The following is a 6,546-nucleotide window of genomic DNA, read 5'->3' as shown; positions in this document are numbered from 1 at the left end:
GGCTGTCGCGGCCTGTCCCCTGTGCCCTGCGCGCGGGGTGGTGGGGAATCGCGCGCGGCACGGAAAAAAAAAAATCAGGTGCCGGAAGAAAATAGCAACACACACACGAACTCAGTATATGAAAAGAAAACCATGGACTCCGCCGTGCTCGGCGCTCGAGTTTCTTGAGCTACTTAAACTCTCGCATGCATTTCACTGTGATGTTTCTGGAGCGCTGATGGAAACTCTTAATTTCTTTGCAAGGGCGATCTCGCAGACCCAAGGCACTGCAAGTGTGCGCGGCCTGTCGCTGGCCTCTGCGGCTGTTTTCTCTTTCTTTCTTTCCTTCTCTCTTTCTTCCTTTCTTTTTTCTTCTTTCTTTCATTTTTTTTTTTAGAGGTGGGGGGAGGGAGAGTAGAGTCTTCCAGGGTCTGCACAACTGTTTTGAAAAATTAACCAAAAAGATTTTACAGACCAAGATTTGATTTTCAGGAAAGGTTTTAAGGCTGCAGTGACTTGTACGGCTTCCGTGGGCGGTAAAAAGTTATTTCTAAATGATAATTTCCCTCTGAAAGTCTTCAAAACGCTTCGTGGACAGGGCTGAAAGTTTGTCAGGCTGTCAGACGTGACTGAACAAGCTTCTAAATCCTCAGATAGATCATTTATAAAGCTCCAGTGTGCTTGGGGTGAAAGACTTTTCTGGGCTTTTAAAGCTCGGCTTCGTGGGTAAATTTGCTTGGGTTGATATAGCTGAACGCAAGCGTGCATTTCCCTCCCTGGATTAGCAGAAGGGCAGAAGATTCCAGTACTATAAGATAAAAGTCGAGTCTGTGGCACGTCCTCTAAAGAAAAAAAAATGCAACAGCTTCCTTTATTAAACTCTTTTTGCTACATCAGCGAATTAGAGAGCCAGTTGAATATTGATGAATGCTTTGAGGGTGAGTAATATGGCTACAGGCCGCAGAAAGTGAGGGCGGGCAGGCTAAGTATTTACTCAAGTGAACAGTCTTCAAATATTTTTCAAATATGATGTCTCAAGGATTTCCTTAGGTTTTCTTAGGACTTCTGAAGCAAACCCTGATTCTGCAAATGGCTTCTCCTTTTAGTAGGCCCTTCCCAACCTGACAAAACAGCAATTGCCCTAAAAAGAGCTTAGAAACTCAGCCTGGCATTAGAACCGGGCCACAGCCCACCAGCCCTGGTGCCAGGGAGCTAACGTCTCCCTGGGCAACCAGGGAACCCAAATGAAGTGGACACCATTCACTGTTTTTGTCGTTTCTGAAGTTCTGTTTCAAAGCGAGTATTTTCAGGAAAATAGCACATATTTTTTTCCTCCATGAAACATTCAGAAATTACCTTGATAAGAAATAATTATAGTCAGCCGTGGGAGGAGAGTGTAACAAAAGCTATGAAGGCTCTGAAGGCGCAGCTGAGAAAAATACATTAGCCCTAGACAGGAGATATTCCGCAAGGAAGTTACCCATAACGAGGTACTGTATTTGGAATAATTTTTGGAAAGTGTTTTCTGAAAAGCAATTGCGAATAAATCTTTGGAACTAGATACTAGGAAAAGGAGTTGAATTGAAAATTCTTTTTTACATTGTAAACAAAATTTCTAGAACTCAGCATTTTCATTTTAACTAGAAACGTCTTTTATGATTATGTTTTTCACAAAGGCCTAGAGTTAGGGAAACAAGACTTTCCTTACGTTGTAAATATCCAGAAGTCTTCAGAGAGATAAAATCAGGATAGAGTTACAGATTTAACAGAAAGAAAACAACTGGAATTGTGTTATGCAGCTTCTCCTGTGTTATTTGTAAGAGCTTTTTTTTTTTCAGGGTTCAAGCAAAGGCTAGTAGTGAGCAGTAATAATAGACTAATACTTGCCCTGCTGTCCGATTAAACAAAAAAGATAGTGCCCTTTGGTAATTTTTATTTTACTTTATGAAATTAGTTATGATAAAAATAGTTCTTTGCAAAACTTAGAACTTTGGGAAAAAATGTCAAATCTTAACTTCTCCCACCCCCATGATCTCACCAGGAAAAAGTAGAATGAATTAGTAAATTTTTCCTTTCTGCCAAAGAGGAGCTTAGTGAGTCCTTGATGGCTGTTGCTTTTGATTTCCAAGTCTCTTTTCAAAGACACAGAATCACTGCCTTCAATGCTCTTGGGATTTCTTCTTTAAACACGGCATGTTTTTCTTGTTGGGTGTGCACTATTATTGTCTTAATTGTTCCTGGAATTTTGCCCATGAAATCAAAGAATCTCTCAGATGACAGAAATGATTGGATCGTTGCACATAGGAAGACCACAATGAAGGGGCATAGGGTGACTTCAGTCTCTACACCGTGCTGGCCCGACATGGTTCCCATCCTATAAGTGAGCATGACTCTCCTTTGCACCAGTGTGAACTGACAGCACAGTGTAATGACAGGGGCATGGAGATGGAAAGCCCATCTCCTGTGTACGAGATTTGGTCACTTGCTTTCACCATAGCCAGTATGATCATCAATTTCTAACCTTACACTTCTAGCACTTTCCTTGAGCCTTATTACCTAATTATACAAAAGAAAGAAGAAATAAAAACAAAACCCCAGTATAGAATAATGTCAACACATCAAATGTAATTGTGTTCAGGGAGGCTGAAGTGCATTTGGACAGTTGGTTGCTCCTTTTATATCAAAAAAAAATTTTTTTAAAAGCCCCCAAAGTGGCCAGCACCAAGGAGGTGCTGTAAAAAGCACAGAACTCTGCCAGCTCAGAATGACATCACTTTTAGGATCTTGCTATGCAAAGGGAAACCGCTCCTGGGGGCAAATAATATCTTGCTGGGTGGAGACAGAAGGAGGGAACAGGAACCTGAAGGTTGCTAAGGGGTGCTATCTTTGTTTAAAACCAAGATGTGTTTTCCAAGCCATGAAGTGCTTTGTTGAAAAAGGAAAGGAGGGAAAGTCAATATGTATAATTGAAGCGTTAACATTAAAGCTGTTAACACCAAAATATCCATAACTCACTTGCTGCTCTCCTTCTTGTCTCCATAACATAACTGTTTGCATTTTAAAAAAAAATAAGACTTAATAGGTAGAGTTTCTAGGGCTTGTAGAAGATGTCGTTTCTTTTACCTCCTGTCTCTTAAAATAATTTTTGAATTTGCAATCAGGTGGGATTCTGCAGTAGTTAATGACCAGGGTGACCCCCATCCATTGGCAGGAAATGGAGCTGGAGATCTGGACCCAGTTTTCCATTTTAGCATTTTCCCTAAACCCAGGGCTCAGCAGCTTCCTTAGCTCAGTGTCCCCAGGGAATGCCTAGGCCTCAGGCAAGGAAACAGGAGGGAGACAGAGAGGGTGCGCCAGGACAAAAGGGAGAAAGAAGAAAAAGAAAACCAAGTCCTTCCCCCCATTCCTACTATCCATCTTCTAATTCAAACTCTTAGTTTGCCACCACTAGGCCACCAAGGTAACCAAATGCCGTCTCCTCCCTGAAGCCTTCTGAGATGACCTCATGGTTGGAGTTAACTGCCTCTGGCCTGTCCTGCCACAGCACATTAATAAAGCCGGCCATTTAGAGTCTCTTCCTAGCAGAAAGTAAGCTCCTAGAGGGCAGGGACATGCCCGTCTATGGATATCTTCTCAGCGCTTCACACAGTTACTTGTAACAGTTGGCGTCCAATACATATTTGTCAAATAAATGCATACCTGAGAAGGGAAAGGAGGCAATGGAGGGAGCCATGAGAATGTCAAGTTGTGTCGGTGGTGAAGCTATGGCCAATATCCCAGTCAGTTGGCTTAGGTGCCCTTTGGTGCCCTTGGTCCCCAGGGCTGTCTAACCCAAAGCCAACATGGTGTCTTGACAAGTTGGTCTGGGATTGACATTTGAAACGCATCCCCTTTAATAATACGGAATTAATTTACTTTTAAATTAGCCACTCAGTACTAGAAACCCTCTTCTGAAAAGCTACCACCATCATTTTATACTTTTAAGTTTCAAGCTGGTCCTTGAGGGGCAGGTGAAATTTGGATGGAATGGGGGAAGCAGTGTGTTCAGAGACCTGGAGATAGAGAAGAGTTAAAAGGAATAGACTGGGCTTTCCTGGTGGCGCAGTGGTTGAGCGTCCGCCTGCCGATGCAGGGGACGCGGGTTCGTGCCCCGGTCCGGGAAGATCCCACGTGCCGCGGAGCGGCTGGGCCCGTCAGCTATGGCCGCTGCGCCTGCGCCTGCGCGTCCGGAGCCTGTGCTCCGCAACGGGAGACGCCACAACAGTGAGAGGCCCGCGTAACGCAAAAAAAAAAAAAAAAAGGGAGATAGACTCAGCTAGACAGAGGCTATCTTTTGGGGAATTAGTCGGAGATTGAGCTGGACAAATAAGGGCCATCCACTCTAGGACAGATAGCTTATGGGGGGCATGGAAGTAGGCAGAGGAGTCTTGATTTTCGTTACAGGGCCCTGAGGCGGGGTGTGATGTAATGAAAACAGTGTTTGCAACAGATTCACTTGCCTTACCTGGTCTGGTGACTCTGCAAACTAAAACTATGATAAACCTACAGTGATCTGAACCATTGGAATATCCTATTCTTCATGCACACAGGAGTGAGTTTCCTTACTAGGGAAGAGAACGGATGGGAAAACACTGCTTCATGTATGCCTACTGTGTATCAGGCAATGTGCTAGACTTTTTTCCCCAGCAGCTTTTCTCTTTCTCCCTCTCCCCCTTTCCTCCCTCTCTCACACACCTACACAGGCCGCCACCAAAATATCCCCCTGACTCGGACTTGACTGGCCTTTAAGGATAATCAATTTCCTGTGACATTACTCATCACAAATATGTTTTAAAATACTGGTAAATATCAGGCAAAAAGTTCATGGAAAAAAATCCAGAAATTGAACATCATGTGCTGATTTGGTGGGACAGAGGAATGGAAATACACATCTTCTGGACTGAGGGTAACCGTTTTTGGGGGGTGGCAGAGCTGCAAACTGGAGAATGTTCTTTTTCATGGGCAGTTTAAAAAAATTGTCATTAAATATTTTCAAGAAGTTAAAACGACATTGAAAGCAACGTGGGCAACTTAAATATTCGCTGTAGTTGCTTAGTGGAGGAGAAATGAAGCAGATGAAATATGAAATGAACACGAGAATTAATTTGTAGTTTGGATGATACAAGCCAGATTTTTGAAGAGATTATTTTATTTTGATTGCAAACTATAAATTATTACAGGGAGTTGGTGTAGAATGACATTGAGGCTTACTTTTTCGGTCAATATGTTCCAACTTGACCTACCCTTGGTAGTGGGGAGGACTGGGGTTTCTCTAACCCCAAAGAAACCAGCCTCACTATGGCTTTAAGACTTGTCTCTCCCCTCCTCACACTGGCGTTCTTTCAGTAAGTTGTCATGTAAATGCACTTTAGAAAACAGAATAAATATTCTATGGGCATCGCTTGGAAAATAATCTTTTAAAGATGTGTGTGTATTTAAGTTGTAGACTTACAACTCAGAAGAATTCTTGATAGAAAAAAATAGGTATTTGGCTAAAAGTCAAAAATTTTGAAGTAACTTTAAAAGGTGAATAATTTACATTAACGTGGTGTTTATATAATAGGGTGTGTGTGACACAGTTAAAATAACATTGAAAATAACTTGAGTCATTTAAATATTCCTCCTGGTAACTGTAGAATATAAGTGCCTTCAAAGGGGGGAATGGTAAGTTTCTAGACAGCTGGCAGGGATTTTTTTTTAATGTTCATTTACATTTGAAAACTGGTATCAGCATTCATTTCTCTGACCCAGAGCAATTCCTCCTCACCTGTCAGAGAACATCTACACATGAACGCTGACAGAGCCAGGCAGGGAAGAGCACGCCTGTCGTTTCCCTTCTGGAAACCTGTTTATGAAGCCTCCTGCAATCCACTACCTTCTCAGACCCTCTTAGCCCCCTCGGCTCCTGCTCTTTTATAATTCTGGGAGCTACTTTGATTTCATGCATTACCCTTCAGGTATGTTACAGGAACTTCACCAATGGCCAAGCCAGATGGTTGTGGATTGGATAAGAACCAAGCAAACAAAACGGAAGTAGTGAGTTATGGGAAGCATTGTGTTAGTATTAATATATATAAATCAATGAGCAAAGCCCACTGCCCCTCGATTTTGAAGCTGGATAATAATGCCATATATATATATATATATATATGTATATGCATATACACACATATGACACAGATTCCCCCCCCCCCAACCCTTACTCTGAGTTACATTAGGAGATGGTTGGTCCGATCTGAATTACAGTCCATTAGAGGATAGTTGAAAGAGTTTATATGATCACTAATACAGGTAACATTAGAACCTCTACCCAGTATCATCTTTTATATTATTTGATTTACCTTTTACACTTTCTCCCCTTGGCTTTAAATGTCTTCAGCAATGTCCTCTTAGAAAAAATAAATAGAAGTTTCCTCTGGAATACTTTTCACCAATCAGGCAATCCTGTAATTTGCAGCTGGTAGGACTTATTTTCCCCAGAGAAGGAAAATAGAACAGACAGTGGCAAGGGTATGGCAGTGACATATC

Source organism: Kogia breviceps, chromosome X (assembly GCF_026419965.1).
Source record: "Kogia breviceps isolate mKogBre1 chromosome X, mKogBre1 haplotype 1, whole genome shotgun sequence".
Lineage (NCBI taxonomy): Eukaryota > Metazoa > Chordata > Mammalia > Artiodactyla > Physeteridae > Kogia > Kogia breviceps.
The sequence above is the reverse complement of the archived record's forward strand: the minus strand, read 5'-3'. Positions refer to the sequence as shown.